The sequence below is a fragment of the Halichoerus grypus genome, chromosome 14 (genome assembly GCF_964656455.1).
Source record: "Halichoerus grypus chromosome 14, mHalGry1.hap1.1, whole genome shotgun sequence".
Lineage (NCBI taxonomy): Eukaryota > Metazoa > Chordata > Mammalia > Carnivora > Phocidae > Halichoerus > Halichoerus grypus.
Genome location: NC_135725.1, coordinates 43,590,540 through 43,611,052, shown reverse-complemented (window position 1 = coordinate 43,611,052; position 20,513 = coordinate 43,590,540). Strand labels below are relative to the sequence as shown.

Genomic DNA, 20,513 nt, shown 5'->3' with positions numbered 1-20,513 from the left:
AGAAAGACAAATACCATATGATTTCACTCATATGTGGAATTTAAGAAACAAAACAAATGCACATAAGGGGAGAAAAAAGAGAGGGAAACCAAGAAATAAGACTCTTAACTACAGAGAATAAACTGATGGTTGCCAGAGGGGAGGTGGGTGGGGTGATGGGTTAAACAGGTGATTGGGATTTAGGAGTGTTCTTGTGATGAGCACCAGGTGATGTATGGAAATGTTGAATTAGTATATTGGGCACCTGAAACAAATATAATACTGTATGTTAACTAACTGGAATTAAAATAAAACTTAAAAAGAAAAAAGAAATTAAAATATTCAGCACTCCTATTCATCAATAGGCACAATAAAGGCAGTGAAAAGATAGCCACAAATTAGAAGATATTGGCCTTACCTACAATGGATTAGTATATAGACCATATAAAGAATGAATAAGAAATTTTTAGAGATTTTTTTTAAAGATTTTATTTATTTATTTGACAGAGAGAGAGCGCACAAGCAGGGGAAACGGCAGGCAGAGGGAGAGGGAGAAGCAGGCTCCCCATTGAGCAGGGAGCCCGATGTGGGACTCGATCCCAGGACCCTGATATCATGACCTGAGCCGAAGGCAGCTGCTTAACCAACTGAGCCACCCAGATGCCCTGAATAAGAAAATTTTTAAATTACCAATAATCCAATAGAAAAATGGAAGACATTTCATGTAAAATTAGTATATAGACTATATAAAGAATGAGTATTTTTTAAATTATCAATAATCCAGTAGAAAAATGGCAAAGATGGAAGGAAAGATGGTGGAGGAGTAGGGGACCCTATTTCAACTGGTCCCCAGAATTGAGCTGGATATCTACCAGACCACTCTGAGCACCCACAAAACCAGCCTGAGATGTAAGAAGATCTGGATCTCTACAAACAGAATATCGCAGGCGGTTGGTTTTGAGGTACGAAGCAGGGAGCCCTGATTCCGCGGGCAGATATCGGAGGATAAACGGCAGCGGGAGGGAGCCTGGCCGTGGGGATCCTACACTGCCGGTGAGCGACAGCCTCGCCTACTGCGGACGGGGCACAGACTCGCAGAATGGTAGTGGCGGGGAAAGGACTTTAGGGCAACCCCCGGGGCAGAAACCTGGAGCGGTGGGGTCGCACCTGCGAACTGCAGCCCCCGGGACGGAAATCCAGAGCAGTGGGGTCGTGCTGGCGAACTGGGAGCAGCTGGCGGTTTTAGAAGCACAAAGGGCAGAGACGTGCCCCGACCTGGAGGCAGGACTGGGGGCGCTGCGGAGGGGCGCACAACCCAGGACGCTGCAGTTTACAGCAGACGGACAGAAACGGAAACAGTGTGGCCTGCAGAGCTCACTGAAGAACAGACTGCGGTCTCTCTGCTCCGAGGCAGAGGGTTGGAAATGGTCTCTTCTGCTCTGACTTGTGGAAGACACATGGAAAGCCACCAGGGAAAGCCACCAGAGAACAAAAGCCCCCAAAACTGATTCCCGCTGAGCCCATCCCCCGCCACAGGGGGGCAGGGCAACTCCGCCCAAACAGGGTTGCCTGAGTAACAGCGCGGCAGGCCCCTCCCGCAGAAGACAGGCTGGGAAAACAAGAGGCCAGCAACCCTAAGGTCCCAAGAAAACAGGTGCATCTTGCTTGGGTTCTGGTCAATAATTTGGACTCTGTACATTCCCTCAAACACCCATCAACAGAATGACTAGGAGGAGGAACCCCCAAAATAGAAAAGACTCAGAGATTATGACTTATGCTGCAGATTTACAAATGGATGCAGATATAACCAAGATGTCGGAGATGGAATTCAGGCTAGCAATTGTGAAGACAATGGCTAGAATGGAGAAATCAATTAATGACAACATAGAGTCTCTAAGCGCAGAAATGAAAGGCGAATTGGCAGAACTTAAAAATGCTATCAATGAGATCCAATCCCATCTAGATAATCTTAACAGCTAGGGTAAGTGAGGCAGAAGAACGAATAAGCGACCTGGAAGACAATATAATAGATAAAAAGGGAAAAGAGGAGGCCAGGGAAAAACAACTCAGAATCCATGAAAATAGAATCAGAGAAATAAGTGACACCATGAACCGTTCCAATGTCAGAATAATAGGAATCCTGGAGGGAGTGGAGAGAGAGAGAGGACTAGAAGATGTATTTGAGCAAACCATAGCTGAGAACTTCCCTAATCTGGGGAATGAAATAATCATTCGTGTCCTAGAGGCAGAGAGGACCCCTCCCAAGATCAAGGAAAACAGGCCAATACACCCCGGCATGTAATAGTAAAACTTGCAAATTTTAGAACCAAGGAAACCATCTTAAGGGCACTTAGGGGTAAGAGATTCCTTACGTACAGAGGGAGGAACATCAGAATAACGTCAGACCTATCCACAGAGACCTGGCAAGCCAGAAAGGCGTGGCAAGACACATTCAGGGTACTAAATGAGAAGAACATGCAGCCAAGAATACTTTATCCGGCAAGGCTGTCATTTAGAATGGATGAAGAGATGCAGAGCTTCCACGACCAGCAGAAACTGAAAGAATATGTGACCACTAAGCCAGCCCGGCAAGAAATATGAAAGGGGGTTCTATAAAAGGAGAAAGACCCCAAGAGTGATATACAACAGAAATTTATAGGGACAGTCTATAAAAACAACATCTTTGGGCGCCTGGGTGGCTCAGTTGGTTAAGTGACTGCCTTCGGCTCAGGTCATGATCCTGGAGTCCTGGGATCGAGTCCCACATCGGGCTCCCTGCTCAGTGGGGAGTCTGCTTCTCCCTCTGACCCTCCCCCCTCTCATGCTCTCTCTATCTCATTCTCTCTCTCAAATAAATAAATAAAATCTTAAAAAAAAAAAAAACATCTTCACAGGCAACATGATGACAATTAATTCATATCTTTCAATAATCACTCTCAACGTGAATGGCCTAAATGCTCCCATAAAATGGCACAGGGTTGCAGATTGGATAAAAAGACAGGACCCATCCATATGCTGCCTACAAGAGACTCATTTTGAACCTAAAGATACATCCAGACTGAAAGTGAAGGGATGGAGATCTATCTTCCATGCCAGTGGACCTCAAAAGAAAGCTGGGGTAGCAATTCTTATATCAGACAAATTAGATCGGAAGAATAAACATTGTTAAAATGTCTATGCTACCCAGAGCAATCTATACCTTCAATGCCATCTAAAGTCTGTAATTAGAGACACAGAAGGACACGATATCATTCTTAAAGGGTCTATCCAACAAGATCTAACAGTTGTAAATATCTATGCCCCCAACATGGGAGCAGCCATCTACATAAGCCAACTGTTAACCAAAATAAAGAGTCATATTGATAACAATAAGTTAATTGTAGGAGACCTCAATACTCCACTCTCAGCAATGGACAGATCATCTAAGCAGAAAATCAACAAGGAAACAAGAGCTTTGAATGATACATTGGGCCAGATGGACCTCATAGATATTTACAGAACATTCCACCCTAAAACAACAGAATACTCATTCTTCTCAAGCGCACATGGAACTTTCTCCAGAATAGACCACATACTGGGTCACAAATCAGGTCTCAACCGATACCAAAAGATTGAGATTATTCCCTGCATATTCTCAGACCACAATGCTTTAAAACTGGAACTCAATCACAAGAAAAAATTTGGCAGAAATTCAAACCCTTGGAAGCTAAAGACCACTCTGCTCAAGAATGTTTGGGTCAACCAGGAAATCAAAGAAGAACTTAAACAATTCATGGAAATCAATGAGAACGAAAACACATTGGTCCAAAACCTATGGGATACTGCAAAGGCGGTCCTAAGGGGGAAATACATAGCCATCCAAGCCTCACTCAAAAAAACAGAAAAATCCCGAATTCACCAACTAACTCTACACCTTAAAGAACTAGAGAAAAAGCAACAAACGATGCCTAAGCCACGCATTTGAAGAGAAATAATTAAAATTAAAGCAGAGATCAATGAATTAGAAACCAGAAACACAGTAGATCAGATCAACGAAACTAGAAGTTGGTTCTTTGAAAGAATTAATAAGATCGATAAACCACTGGCCAGACTTATGCAAAAGAAAAGAGAAAGGACCCAAATTAATAAAATTATGAATGAAAGGGGAGAGATCATGACTAACACCAAGGGAATAGAAACAATTATTAGAAATTATTATCAACAACTATATGCCAATAAACTGAGCAATCTGGATGAAATGGAGGGCTTCCTGGAAACTTATAAGCTGCCAAGACTGAAACAGGAAGAAATTGACAACCTGAATAGGCCAATAACCAGTAACGAGATTGAAGCAGTGATCAAAAACCTCCCAAAAAACAAGAGTCCAGGGCCTGATGGATTCCCTGGGGAATTCTACCAAACATTCAAAGAAGAAATAATACTTATTCTACTGAAGTTGTTTCAAAAAATAGAAACAGAAGGAAAACTTCCAAACTCATTCTATGAGGCCAGCATTACCTTAATCCCCAAACCAGGCAAAGACCCCAACAAAAAGGAGAATTTCAGACTGATATCCCTGATGAATATGGATTCCAAAATCCTCAACAAAATCCTAGCTAATAGGATCCAACAATACATTAAAAGGATCATCCACCACGACCAAGTGGGATTTACCCCCGGGATGCAAGCGTGGTTCAACAATCGCAAATCAATCAGTGTGATAGAACACATTAATAAGAGGAGGGAGAAGAACCATATGGTCCTCTCAATTGATGCAGAAAAAGCATTTGACAAAATACAACATCCTTTCCTGATTAAAACTCTTCAGAGTATAGGGATAGAGGGAATATTCCTCAAGTTCATAAAATCCATCTATGAAAAACCCACAGCGAATATCATCCTCAATGGGGAAAAGCTGAGAGCCTTTCCCTTAAGATCAGGAACACGTCAAGGATGCCCACTCTCGCCACTATTGTTCAACATAGTACTAGAAGTCCTAGCAACAGCAATCAGACAACAAAAAGAAATAAAAGGTATTCAAATTGGCAAAGAAGAAGTCAAACTCTCTCTTTATGTGGAAAACCCAAAAGACTCCACCCCCAAATTACTAGAACTCATACAGCAATTCAGTAATGTGGCAGGATACAAAATCAATGCACAGAAATCAGTTGCTTTCTTATACACTAACAACGCAACTGTAGAAAGAGAAATTAGAGAAACGATTCCATTTACAATAGCACCAAAAACCATAAGATACCTCGGAATAAACCTAACCAAAGAGGTAAAGGATCTATACTCTAGGAACTACAAAACACTCATGAAAGAAATTGAAGAAGACACAAAAATATGGAAAAATATTCCATGCTCATGGATCGGAAGAATAAACATTGTTAAAATGTCTATGCTACCCAGAGCAATCTATACCTTCAATGCCATCCCGATCAAAATTCCAATGACATTTTTCAAAGTGCTGGAACAAACAATCCTAAAATTTGTATGGAATCAGAAAAGACCCTGAATCGCCAAGGAAATGTTGAAAAAGAAAAACAAAGCTGGGGGCATCACGTTGCCTGATTTCAAGCTATATTACAAAGCTGTGATCAGCAAGACAGCATGGTACTGGCACAAAAACAGACATACAGACCAATGGAACAGAATAGAGAACCCAGATATGGACCCTCAACTCTATGGTCAAATAATCTTTGACAAAGCAGGAAAAAACATGCAATGGAAAAAAGACAGTCTCTTCAATAAATGGTGCTGGGAAAATTGGACAGCCACATGCAGAAGAATGAAACTTGACCATTCTCTAACACCATTCACAAAGATAAACTCAAGTGGATGAAAGAACTCAATGTGAGACAGGAATCCATCAAAATCCTAGAGGAGAACACAGGCAGTAACCTCTTTGACATCGCCCACAGCAGCTTCTTTCAAGATACATCTCCAAAAGCTAGTGAAACAAAAGCAAAAATGAACTTTTGGGACTTCATCAAGATAAAAAGCTTCTGCACAGCAAAGGAAACAGTCAACAAAACAAAGAGGCAACCCACAGAATGGGAGAAGATATTTGCAGATGACACTACAGATAAAGGGCTGGTATCCAAGATCTATAAAGAACTCAAACTCAACACCCAAAAACAAATAATCAAGTCAAAAAGTGGGCAGAAGATATGAAAAGACACTTCTCTGAAGAAGACAAACAAATGGCTAAGAGACACATGAAAAAGTGTTCATCATCATTAGCCATCAGGGAAATCCAAATCAAAACCACATTGAGATACCACCTTACACCAGTTAGAATGGCCAAAATGGACAGGGAAAGAAACAACAAATGTTGGAGAGGTTGTGGAGAAAGGGGAACCCTCTTACACTGTTGGTGGGAATGCAAGTTGGTACAGCCACTTTGGAAAACAGTGTGGAGGTTCCTCAAAAGTTTAAAAATAGAGCTACCCTATGACCCAGCAATTGCACTCCTGGGTATTTACCCCAAAGACACAGATGTAGTGAAAAGAAGGGCGATATGCACCCCAGTGTTCATGGCAGCAATGTCCGCAATAGCCAAACTGTGGAAAGAGCCAAGATGCCCTTCAACAGATGAATGGATAAAGAAGATGTGGTCCATATATACAATGGAATATTACTCAGCCATCAGAAAGGATGAATACCCAACTTTTACATCAGCATGGATGGGACTGGAGGAGATTATGCTAAGTGAAATAAGTCAAGCTGAGAAAGTCAATTATCACATGGTTTCACTTATTTGTGGAACATAAGGAATAACATGGAGGACACTAGGAGAAGGAAAGGAAAAATGAGGGGGGGAATTGGAGGGAGAGATGAACCATGAGAGACTATGGACTCTAAGAAACAAACAGGGTTTTAGAGGGGAGGGGGGAGGGGGGATTGGTTAGCCCGGTGATGGGTATTAAGAAGAGCACGTACTGCATGGAGCACTGGGTGTTATATGAAAACAATGGATCATGGATCACCACATCAAAAACTAATGATGTATTGTATGGTGACTAACATAACATAATAAAATTAAAAATAAATAAATAAATAAATAAAATAAAATACTGAAAAAAAAAAAAAAGAAAAATGGCAAAGACGTTTCACAAAAGATATTGAAAGACATTTCACAAAAATTAAAACAGATAAAAATGTGCTGGATCTCATGATTAACTAGTGAAATATTAATTAAAATTATAATGACACATGATATCACAACAACATAATTACAAATATACATATTTTACCCATATTAAGTGTTGGCAGAGACTTGAAGCCTCAGGAACTCTCATATATTGCTAGTAAGTGTGAAAATTGGTACAAATCACTTTAAAAGACCATTAGACATAACCCAGAAATTTTCAGTTTCATGATCCAGTAATTCTACTCCTAGGTCTCTATCTAGAGAAAGTCTTGCCCATTTGTGCCAGAGGACAGGTTTATATTAGCTCTCTTCCCAAGAGCAACAAATTGAAGCCATCCAAAATCTTCCATCTGTAGAACGGATTGATAAATTATGGTATCTTCATTCAATGAATTATTCTATACCAGCATAAATTAATGAACCACAGTTATACACACATACACATGGATGAATCTCTGGAACATAAGAGTGAGAAACAAAGATGAGTTTCAGAACAAAACATACGGGGTACCTGGGTGGCTCAGTTGGTTAAGCAACTGCCTTTGGCTCAGGTCATGATCCTGGAGTCCCAGGATCGAGTCCCACATCAGGCTCCCTGCTCAGCAGGGAATCTGCTTCTCCTTCTGACCCTCCCCCCTCTCATGTTCTCTCTCTCTCTCTCATTCTCTCTCTCAAATAAATAAATAAAATCTTTTAAAAAAAGAACAAAACATACAATTGATTCCAAATTATATGTAGGTGCAAAATCATATATAGGTGGAAAACTTAAAAGAAAAGAAAAACAAAGTGTCTTAGAAATGCATAATGGTGGTTATCTCTGAAAGGGGTTGGAGGAGCACAGGAAGAACTAATGATGTACTAATTCCTAAGGTGGGGGTGAAATGGATGCTTATTTTATTGTTATTTTAGAAACCTACTTGAGCATTATGTGCCCTCATGTATATATTTAATAACAAAGGTTTAAAAAATTACAAAATAAAGAGGTGATTCAGACTGGTGATCTAGATGAATAGACTCTACTACCAGTAGTTGACTTAAATCTCTATGGAAATCAAAATGAGTGAAGAGAACGAAGCACTTGAGGAAAAATGTTGCTGAAGACAGAAGCTTTGTTTCCCAAAGTGAGTGTCTAAACTTGCATCTGACTTAGATACTTGTGTGGTATAACTCCACAATTCTTAACAATCCTTAAATAAGGTCCATAAACAGTTTTTATAAGCAATTAAGTCATAACATTATCAAATTATGAATGTCCCAAGGGATTGTGTAGCTAAAAGGAGTTCGGTTTTATTGACGTCTCTCAGAATTTTCCGTTTTTATTGTAATTCCCTTTTCATTTGAACCTGTGTCCATTTCCATAGCTATAATAAGCAGAAGCTCAAGGCCAAGAAAAACTGATTAGACATAATGTCCTGAAGATAAAATTTCTGGGAATATAAATTCCACAACTCACATCTTAAAAGTGCCCTCATTGGGGCGCCTGGGTGGCTCAGTTGGTTAAGCGACTGCCTTTGGCTCAGGTCATGATCCTGGAGTCCTGGGGTCGAGCCCCGTATCGGGCTCCGTGCTCAGCAGGGAGTCTGCTTCTCCTTCTGACCCTCTCCCCTCTCATGCTCTCTCTCTCTATCTCATTCTCTCTCTCAAATAAATAAATAAAATCTTTAAAAAAAAAAGTGCCCTCATAGCCCTAGTGGACATTTCATTGGCAGTGAAATTCAAAACATAGATTTCTGTTCAGGGTCTGCCATGGACTTGAGACTAGCAAGATTTTGTACCCTATTTTCTTATCACTCGGTCTGTAAAATAAGAAAACTAATAGTGAGGTCTTAAATGGATTATTGAAACAAATAACTAGGAAAAAAATTTTGCCCTTAATAGTACTGTAAGGTGCCTTGGTGCTGGACAAGAGATAGTCCATTAATGCTGACTAGAACAACATAGCTTTGAGACTTGGATCACAGAAGCCCTCCCTCATTAAAGAAGCCCATATGGCTCCCAAACCCATCTAAGACCCCCAACTATGTGCTTCCTTCAGCCTCAGATCTTTAATCAACACAGATGCTGAGATTTTAGCCAAGGTGCTTGCCCTGCATCTGAATAAACTGTTCCTGCAATTAATTAACCCAGACCAAGCAGTTTTTGTGCTGGTCACAGATCCTCTGGCAACCAGGGGAGACCCTCATCCATCATCTCATCTCACACCACCAAACCCCCATTTATATCCCAGCCTCAGACTCTGAGGAGGCATCTGAGGAGAGAGGGAGCCTCTTTCTGTTTCAAACATGAGCCAGATTTGTTACTAGTTTTTCTTCTTTCATTCCACAAGATTCCATCTCCTCATACTTTATGAAATGAAGCTTGCCCATTATCTTAAAAAACAACCCAAAGTTTCTTTACCTTTTCTGTTGTTCAATATATGTAAAGATTTTTTTCTAGATATACATGTATCTTGTTATAGATAAATAAATATTCAAACTTTTAACATCATGTAACCCAAACCAGCAAGTGAATTTATTACTAGTCCACTTTCCACAGTGTTGAGGTCTCCCTGAAAACCGTTATAAATCTAATCCCTGTCAACAGTGTTGAATTCAAAAAGAAAACAGATTTCTGTGATTCTTCCTCAGGGCTTTGATATTATCTCCCCAAATATACAGTAGGAAGGAGGCAGAATTAGGCAACACATTTATAATTCCATAATATGCTAAGAGCAACAAACATTTTTTCCATTAGCAGGTAAAGATTAAGGAAGGATTTGAAAATTTCCCCGCATGTTAACAACAGTGCAACAAAACAGCACTGAGAAGTCGTTGGGAGAATATCAACACCCACCCTGATTCTCTACTGTTCATGAAGTGTAAGTCTCATTTTATCCTGCAACTGACTCTTCTAATTTTCTCCACCCCAACTGGTACAGTTTCTTGTAATTTCCACTTCCAGTCTCCTTGAGGTTTCTTCAAGATACCTTTATTAATTTCAGAAAGAAGTTGTTTTTACATTTTCTTTTAAGCTGCTCATCTTTTGTTTAAGTTTATTAAATCTTTGGGGTGAAATATTTTTCATGGGAAGATATCCTTAAATTGATGATAGAAAATATACTGAGAGAACAAGATTCAGTAAGCACATGTTTGATGAAAAAACTCTTACCAAACTTACCTATTCCAGATGTCTGTGGATCCTTGAATTCTGCACCGTGATGGGCACCTGTCAGGGAAGCTGCCAGCCATCTAGTCAGTTAGAAAAATAAATTGGAACATTTTTGTTGCAGGTAAAACTACTCTTACTCTTCTGCTAGGTTCCATGTTAAGCACTGCTTGCATGGTAGCCCATTCTTCCACAAACAATTTCTGATATTTAAGAAGTCTACATATTATAACAAAAACTCCCTCCCTTTCATTTCTCAATCATAGCCTTTTAATTAGATTCATTCAAATGAATCAACTAATATCTTGATTCAAGAGCCATCAGGAAGTAAACTAAAACTAAAGCATACTTTAATAAAACAAATTAAATGTAACTATTACCCGAGAGTAACAGATAGTAGAACTTAATCCACTAAAATAAATTTTATGACCCACTTAGAACATTGGGTCAAAATCTGTGAAGAGAAACTCATTTTCTCTTCTCAATTCCCTACAGTTTTTGTTTTGTGTTTTTTTTTTTTTTTTACTTTAGCAAATTTGGCCAATTGTTGAACTCCAAATGTTTTTATAATTTAGAAATACTGGTAATAATACTATATGGGATTTATACTTCTCTTATATTTAATATATTGGAATTTATAACATTTAGAATCCCTTACAAAAGGTTTATAATTCATATTTTAGAATGTGTACAAACTAACCAGAATTGTATTATAAATAATAATGCTTAAAACTTTTTGTATTGCCTCTAATTTGAATTAGATTATAATTATCGCAGTAATGCCATTCAAAGATTACCTTTAAAAAATAAATTAAATAAACCCGGATAATATTAAGAAAATATGCAAAAATCAGAAATTAAATTTAAAGGTGAAAAACCTTAACGACAATGTTTTTATAAATAAAACCCCAAGAAAAAGTCATTATAAAAGTTAAAAACAATACCATTTAAAGAACCTCAGCTTTCAAATATATTCTAGGAACATAGGGAAAATGTTGTTTTTCTTAAATTAGTTGGAAAAATATTTTTTCCTAAAGTGAAACCTACTTAAATTCAATTTGCTTTCAAGAAGGAGCAATATAAAATCACTGTAAAAGGATAAAAGCACATAGAGACATCATAACCCTACAAGCTACAATTAATGCAAAGATTCAGATTCATTCAGTTGTGTCTGCACACACATACATATGTGTGGAAAAGTATTTATGGTTAAATTTCTCTGGGAAAGAATAATGAAAGCAAATCTTATCACTTAATTCTAAGACTATTAGGTAGGAAATAAGTTTCAGTTTCAAATATGTGTAATTAACATAATCATTCTACCACCAGTTAGTTTTACACTAGTAATTGTGTACTGTATTACACTAAGAATTGAAATTAGCATTTCTTATCATTTCACAGAGATCTTTTTGGAGAAGGTCATGGGGCCTCCATATGGGAAAGACCAGCCTATAATGAGATTCCTAGGGCAATTTTTAAATTTAACCCCCCTAAATGTCATGTAAGCCGAACACACTTTTATTGAAATTTGTTCTTTAACAAATGAGGTTATATTGAGGTTAACATTACCTATATTTATATTGTGGGTCATAGCCAGGCAGATGCGTTCTAAATCTACTTACCAAATGATTGTTTTAAAAAAAATACTGGGGGGCGCCTGGGTGGCTCAGTCGTTAAGCGTCTGCCTTCAGCTCAGGTCATGATCCCGGGATCCTGGGATCGAGCCCCACATCGGGCTCCCTGCTCAGCGGGAAGCCTGCTTCTCCCTCTCCCACTCCCCCTGCTTGTGTTCCCTCTCTCGCTGTGTCTCTCTGTCAAATAAATAAATAAAATCTTAAAAAAAAAAAAAAAATACTGGCCATTAGTTTTAGAAATAAATTAAAAAGTCTTATAGATATTCTTTCCTGATTTGTTTATATAGCAAAAAAAAGTTGTTTTATAAATATTTGCCTGGAGAATATTATTTTTCTATTTAAGAAAATATTTATATATTTTTTCTTTGGGGGGGAGGGGCAGAGGGAGAGGGGGAGATCTCAAGCAGATTCCCCACTGAGCGCAGAGCCCAACACAGGGCTCCATCTCACGACCCTGAGATCATGACCTGAGCTGAAATCAAGAGTGGGACGCTTAACCGACTGAGCCACCCAGGAGTCTGAAAATATTTTTATATTTAAGACGATATTTTTTTAAAAAATCACCTGGGGTAGAGAGGAATCTAAAAATTTGTTTTAAATATATACTTTATTATATCAATGTTTAAATTACTGATGATAAGATTATTTCAAGTTAACAAAACGGGAGTGATTTTTCTTGGAAGTTGGGATGTTTACATTTTGGAAAATTATTGAAGATTGAAATTAGTTAACTAAAAGGTTTTTTAAAAAGAGATTGACGGTAGGGTGATGAAAATGTTTTAGAAACAGGGGTGGTGGCTGCACAACAGCGTGAATATAATTAATGCCACTGAATTTTACACTTAAAAATCGGTGAAATGGTCAATTTTATGGTATATGTATTTTACCACAATTTAAAAAAGAGAAAGTAGAGATGATTTGGTTCTGTGATAAGGATGCCCATGAACATTGGTTGTGCAATCTTTATAGTCCTCTCTACACAAGGGGCTTATCTTTGAGAATTTGACTTAACTGTTCTAAACCTCAGTTTCTGCTTGGAAGCGGTTGTATTTTCCACATCCAATGAAGGCTTGTGGCAGGAAAATGAAAGTCATTATTAAGAAGAAGAAGATAAGGGTAGAAAATAACATACAAAAAAAAGGAAAATGGGAAAATAGTATTACACAAAGCGTTAATAGTATGTTTTGGAAGCTATATGTTATTTATTTGTTTTTGCCAAACTCTTCTCAGAAATATGTAAAACCATACAGAACAGGAACAAAACTATAAGGCTATTAAAATGGAGGCTTAGTGGTATAGTTTAATCAAGTCATTTGATGAAAATTTTCTTCATGTTTTCACCAGCAAACCCTTATTTACACTCCCTGTGAACCAACCACTGGTCTAAACAAAGGGGATACAAAGAGAACATGACATCTATCCTAAGCATCATAATCTAGAAGGGAAGAGAAAGAAAGTGTGTTCAGCAGGATTGGGGCCTCGTTACGTTCACTCCCTGGTGTTATGCCCACGAATATATTACCTTATATGGCAAAAGGAAATCAAGGTCACAAATGGAATGAAAGCTGTTCATCAGCTGACTTTAAAAGAGGGAGATAATCCTGGATCATCCCAATGGGCCCGGTGTAATTATATGGGTCCCTTAAGGGGAAGAGAAATGCAGAAGCATGAGGCAGAGAGATGCAGCAAGAGAATTTGTAGCATAAGGGGGACTCCCACTCCTGATTTAGAAGGTGGACATGGAGAGACCATATAAGTCAAGGAATATTGGTGTCCTCTTGAAGTTAGGAACAGCCCTCACCTGGCAGCCAGCAAAAAAAGGGGACTTTAATCCTACAAACTACGAAGAAATAAAGTCTGCCAACAACCCAAATGAGCAAGGAAATAGACTTTTTCTCCTCTAGAGTCTGTAAAGAGGAACACAGCCCTGCTGGTATTTTGATTTTAGGTTGAAGAGACCAATACTGGACTTGTAACCTGCAGAGACTGATTTCAGTCTGGGCTAGAGCTCGGTCGAGCAGCCATGTATAAATGTGCAGAAGCCTGGGAAATGCAGTCTAGCCGTGTGCTTAGGGGGAGGAGAAATGAGTTTGCTGGAGAGCTAGTCAGTTGCTAAAACATGACTCAATAAAAAAAGAAACCAAGAATATGAACAGATAATTTGCCAAAAATGAAATAAATCCAGCAATTTTAAGGCATTTAACATCACCATGAGTCAAAAATACAAATTTTTTTTAAAAAAAGAGTTACAGTTGTTCACTTACTAAATTAGCAAAGATTTCTTTTTTTTAATGATAATGTCTGTTATTGGACTAGATCAGGAAGAAAACAAGACTCTCATACAAGGCTAGAAGAAGCATGCATCCTTCCTTGAGGACAGTTCGGCAGTGTATGTCAGAGCTTTTCAAAATGCACATCCTGAGATTCAGCAACATGACATTTAGGAATTATTCTATGGAAAACATTAAATACCTTGCAAAATTTCACTCTAGCAACATTTAAAATGGAAATTAGGACTAGACAAGTATACATTTGGAATCTGTATATTACTGAATTGGTTTTTTTTTTTTACAACTATCATGTATTTTTTGTGTAATGTTTAAAAGAAAATTTTTTTTAAAGATTTTATTTATTTATTTGACAGAGAGAGACACAGCGAGAGAGGGAACACAAGCAGGGGGAGTGGGAGAGGGAGAAGCAGGCTTCCCGTGGAGCAGGGAGCCCGATGTGGGGCTTGATCCCAGGACCCTGGCATCACGAGCCGAGCCGAAGGCAGACGCCTAGCGACTGAGCCACCCAGGCGCCCCTAAAAGAAAATATTTTAAAGTATATACAATTCTACCTAGGAATTAACTTTTAGGAATGTAACCCAAGGAAATAGTTAAGTATGTAAAGACTTCTTTACAGCATTGTTGAAACAATCTAAATATTCAACAATAGTAGTTTGGTTAAATAAATTATTCAGTGGAATACGACACACTCGTTAAAAACAATGTTGTAGTGATTTATTTACTAACATGGAAAAAGATGAAATGCATATATTATTAGGTAGAAAAAAGACCATGAAACATTATGCACAGTATTGATGATTCCTGTTTATAAAAGAGAAAGTGTACATCAACATGTATTATATATGTAGTATGTTACCCAGCAAAAGGTCTGAAAGGCCTTTATATTGTTATAATACACATGGAATATAGGTGGTATTTATTTTCTCCTTAGGTCTTTTTTTTTTTTCAAATAACTTAACGATAATCCTATATTGCTTGTATAATATAAAAACGTATTATAACAAAACATACAAATAGGAGAAGGGTCTAGAATCCAGATTCTGAAAACAAAAATGACATCAGTGTAATAACTTTACAATATAGATATTTCTTTTTTCCTTTTTTTACAATATAGAGATGCATTATCTTTAATCTAGAATATTCTGTTATGAAAGCCTCTAAGCCTAAAATCTCTTTTGCTCCCTTTCTTTCCAACACATTGCTCCTAGAATTCTGACTAGCCATAAAAGTAATCTAACGGTTCTGGAAACTCTTCAGCCAGAGAGGACAAAGGAAATCAGAATATTTCCATAAAAATATAAGTCAGTTCTTCAGAAAGCATTGCCCACACCTATGTACAGGCGCAATAATAGACTCTGGTACTAAATATTAACTGCATGTAGCAAGACCCTCTCTTTCCAATTACACTAAGGGAAAGAAAAAGAATTGCTACCTGTTTGCTCCTACATGCTTGGGAAGGACATTTACCAATAAGTCAAACAAGATCTTAAACTCTTAATATGTGATTTGTGGGGAAAGCAAATGAGCAAGCAGGAGACCCAAACCTATTGTCAAGAATTTAACTTACAGTCTAGACAGAGTAGTTGCTCCTTTGGCATTTCTCACTGAACATCATTATGGGCAAAGACTCTGACATTCAAATATATAATTTTGAGATAGAGCAGATCTGGGTGATGACAAAGTCTAGCATGGGGCTGGAGGGTTGAGAAGGTGAAGGTCATCAGAATAGAGATCAATTACTGGGAAGCTGGAGCATTGAATGGGTCTTCTGCATGGACAGAGAAATTAGCCACTATGATTACATGGGGAAGAGAGGAAAACCATAACCCAGGTGTCAAAATCTCAATAGGCGCAGAAGCATGAGTAGAAGGGAGAGAGAGAGAAGCTTTAAACAGGAGAAGTTTTTGCTTATAGTGCAAGAGTACTAGGTTGGAAATGACTGGAATGTAGATTCCTCTTCATAGAACTGAACTAAGCTGTGCTTGAAAGAGAGAGCCACCCTCAACTGAGTTGTTTAAGTTGTCCTCGAAGAACATCTAAGTTTCAGCTGAGGCCAAGAGGTAAGAATATGATAAGGCTAAGGAAGTAGAGGGTTTTGTTTATTGTAGAAAAATGTTCCAGAAATATTAATACAGTGGAAATAATATTAGCTAACAATTATAAGGTGCATACTATGTGACTGACTCAGTCACCCTTCACAATAACCCAAGGTAAGTGCTAATATTGTCCCGCTTTTCCAGTTGAGGAAACAGGCATGAGAGATTAAGTGACTTGTCCAATATCATATGGCTTAGAAGTTGGTATAGCCAGGATCCCAACCAGACAGCCCAGGTCCAAAGTCCACATTTGGAAGCAGTACTTTCTTCCCCAACCAAAAGTTTTGGAAAAGAGAGTTAGAGTGGTAAGAAGATATCCTCCTTTCTCATGGCCAAGTTATATTCCATTGTGTATATGTACCACATCATATTTATTCCTTCATCTGTTGATGGGCATTTAGGTTGTTTCCACATCTTGGCTATTGTGAATAGTGCTGTGATAAACATAGGATTGTAGATATCTCTTCAATACCCTGTTTCCATTCCCTTTAGGTATATTCCCAGAAGTACAATTGCTGGATCATATGGTGGATCTATTTTTTTGAGAAACCTCCATATTGTTGTCCATAGTGATTGGACCAACTTACATTCCCACCGACAATGGACGAGGGTTCGCTTTGCACCACATCCTCACCAGCACCTGTTTTCTTGTCTTCTTGAAGACAGCCATTCTAACAGGTGTGAGGTGACCTCATTGTGATTTTTATTTGCATTTCCCTGCTGATTAGTGAGGCTGAGCATCTTTTCATGTGCCTATTGGCCATTTTGATGTCCTCTCTGGAAAAATATCTCTTTAGTTCTTCTGCCCATTTTTTTCTTCTGCCCATTTTCTAATTGGATTGCTTACAATTACACAATGATACATGCCAAATTTATTCAACTTAAAAAAAGAAAGAGAATGGAAAGAAGACTAACAGAAGAGGAAGCAACAAAATGATAAGAGTCCCAAAGGCAAGGTTTGGCAAAACCAGCAAGTTCAGGAACAGAGTTTGAAAAAGGTACAGATCACAGGGGATTCATGTTCCTATTTAAAATTTTGCCTGGATGTAACATTGATTATGACATTACTCATACTTAAAATCTTAAATATCAGTGTGTATTCATCTCTAAATAGCAATTTCAAAATAATAACCTAACAAATCACTTCCAAATAATTTGTATAGTACACCCCCCACACACATACACAGGTCATAGGTTGTGGTTCAGTATGCTTAGACTTATTGGATGCGTTTTTAGAACGGAATTTTAACAAATGTCTCCTGAGAAACTACATCTCTGGAAAAAACCGTGATGCATGGTTCTTACTGGATCCATACAAGAGGAGAAATAAAGTAAAACTGAGAGAAGGTAGCCAAAAGAAAATTGGCCTCCAAAATACAGAGCCATAATTAAGTTTCACTTATAAATCTAAGTAGGTGTCATATATTTTGTATTCAAGCTATTTAGCATAAAATTAATACAAGGTAGTATAATGTGTATAACTTTATAGTTGTATAAGTAAAATATGCCAAAATTAGAACACTTTTGACAAATTTAGTGTTAAAACCTTAGTACATTCTTGGAATTTTTTTCATCCTATTCCATATTCTCCATATCATTTATGAATATGAAACTTATTCTTTATGCAATACTATGCTAAAAACAATAATGAATCAGTATTTATGCAAAAAAAGTTCAAGTGAAAGAAAAAAAGTAAAAGAAAAATGGTTTTTTTTTTTTTTTACTTGAAAGATACAAATAACAGGAGCAAAACTGTTTGGGGTTGGAATTCCACAGATACGGCCTCAACTCTCTCGTCCACATTCCTTATGCAGACCTGACCTCTGAAAAAGGTTTTAGCTAACAAGCAAATTTAACACTTCAGCTGTTTACTGTGCCTTAAATCTGACCGTTTTGGAGCACCTTCAAATGAGCCAGATGAGAAACTACTTAATTAGGATTTTAATTATTTTCTTGCATTCTGATAGTATCTGGGAGTCACTGAGAAGCAGCTTGTTTCTGCAGTTTCTCAGCTGCTAACACTGTTCCCCAAGGCGGGGTTGGTGGTAAATTCCCAGTTCTGGGGAGTGCCAGCTAGAAACTGCACACTGCTGAGCGGGGAGGCGCTGGAGGGGCCCAGCCTGAACTTTTGCTGGAGCCCAAACTCAATCATTTCAGGGGGACACACCTGTCTCCTTTCAGTAGGATGAAGTTAGTGTATTTTGGCTTCAGAATCATGTTGTATCTTTGAACTTCTCTGCGTTTGTACAGTGACTGAGTTCTGAGTAATAAAGTGAGAGTCAGCTGTTGATGATTCTAATTTGTAAGCAGAATCAGATAAAAAGTGTGTATGTGTCTAGAGTTCACGGATTTGAATATCAGTATTTTCCGCCCACTAATTTTGTTTGAAAAGGGTACGAGAATGAACTTGGATTCTGAAAATTGTCCCCAGTTTAAGATTTAACAACAAAGAAAAAAAATGCTGTCTTAGTGTTTAGGAGTATCTCAGAAGACAGAAAGGTGGAGGTTTAGACAGTGTATATTTTAGTCAAATTATTATTTCTGCGTGAAATTCATTTATGGACTACTGTGAGGTAGCGTGTGTTTAAATAAAAATAAATATGTTAACTCCTTTGTATTTGTTACTGGTAGTGATTATTCTAGAGCCTAGCTATAGCTATCATCCATTCAGAGACAGACTTTAGTTTAAGGTACGCCTTTAATTTTGCCCAGAATTACTACAGAAACCTCTCAAGGGTCTTCATTTCTTTTTTCTTTTTTTTTAAGATTTATTTATTTAGTTGAGAGAGAGAGGGAGAGAGAGAGATCACGCGCACGAGTAAGGGGAGGGGCAGAGGGAGAGAATCTTCAAGCGGACTCCCGGCTGAGCCCAGAGCCCTGACTTGGGGCTTGATCCCACAACTCATGAGATGAAACCGAGAGTCAGATGCTTAACTGACTGAGCCACCCAAGTGCCCCTTCATTTCATCTCTATACGTCAAGTTTAATCTCAGAAGACAACTACAGTAGGCGGAATCCTAAAGATGGCTCACCTAGACTCCTGTTCCTAGTTATTCAATCGAATGCTAATGTAGATACTACCATGGAGGGATTTTGTGGGTATAAAACCCTGATCTAATCACAGAGCCTTTCAAAAGCATTGAGCTTTCTCTGACTAGTAACAGAAGGAAAAATCAGAGACAGTCAAAGCTAAGGATTTGACATGTCATTGCTGGCTTTGGAGATGAAGGGGTCATGGGGCAAGGATCAGAGCAAAGAAGAGCTTCCAAAAACTGGGTATGACCCCCAGCCAACAATCAACCAAAAAATGTTGGAGACTTCAGTCCAACAATTATAAGGAACTAAATCCAGCTGACAACCTTAATAAGCTTGGAAGCAAATCCTTCCCCTGATATTCCAGATACGAGCTTGCCTTTTGAGACCCTGAACAGAAAGCCCTAGTGAGCGTTGTAGGACTTCTGACCTACAGACAGAGCTAATAGATGGCTATTGTTTTAAACTGCTAAGTTTGTGGTAATTTGTTATAAAGCAAGAAAAACCTGATTCAACAGTGCTTCAAAATATTCCGATCAGCAGATGGTTCTGCCAATTCTGACTTGATAGAAGGACTCATTTTTCCAAACCTGACTTATCCCTCTTATCTGCTCATCCTTGCTTGGCCCTGACTTCCACCTTTTGTTTGGTCTTTCCTGGTCCACTTGTTAGTGCCCTTGCTGGTAGAATAAGAACAGAAAAGATCAAGGACAGTATTTACATTGTGTTTTCCAAAATGTAAGCTGAAAACCACTGGTGGTATCTACTAATATGGTTTTACATAGTTCCCAGACCCAGCTTTAATTAACACTGGGTCTCAAGTGAAAACGTTATTCACTTTTCAGCTCTCTTCCAATCCTTCTGATTCAATAAGAGAGAAAGTCTCTATTTGGTACTAATATGATTTAACACCTAACACTGACAAATTTCCCTTTTTAGAGCATACCTCAAGTGGAGAGCCCTCCACAGTCACAGTATCTGCTTAGAAGTTAATATCATTTATTTTATTTTATTACTTTTCAGCTTTTCTTTCTGGCCCGCTATATGGTTCTCAGGTTTTGGTGGCAATATAAATTTCTTTTTTAAGAAACTATTCTGTTGAGTCTAAGTTGTGCTTTTCCCCCCGTATTTTGATACATCTGGAATCAGGATGTGTTTGACGATCTTTTGGCTTTTGCTGCATCTAGCCACCCTTTTGTCC

The 20,513-nt window shown here is 38.2% G+C and overlaps 1 protein-coding gene across 2 annotated transcripts in view; it reads right to left on the bottom strand.

Annotated features, from left to right (window-relative positions):
* The window catches only part of LOC144379985 (uncharacterized), a 200,573-nt gene that overhangs the window by 10,749 nt on the left and 169,311 nt on the right, over nt 1-20,513 (bottom strand). The window contains exons 4-5 of one of the 2 annotated variants that reach the window (XR_013443611.1): nt 10,271-10,341; nt 9,948-10,079 (exon numbers count right to left, since the gene is read on the bottom strand). The gene's annotated coding sequence lies outside the window, so the exon portion shown is untranslated. Of the gene's footprint in view, nt 1-9,947; nt 10,080-10,270; nt 10,342-20,513 lie in introns of those variants that run through there. The other variant, XR_013443610.1, reaches the window with a different exon arrangement.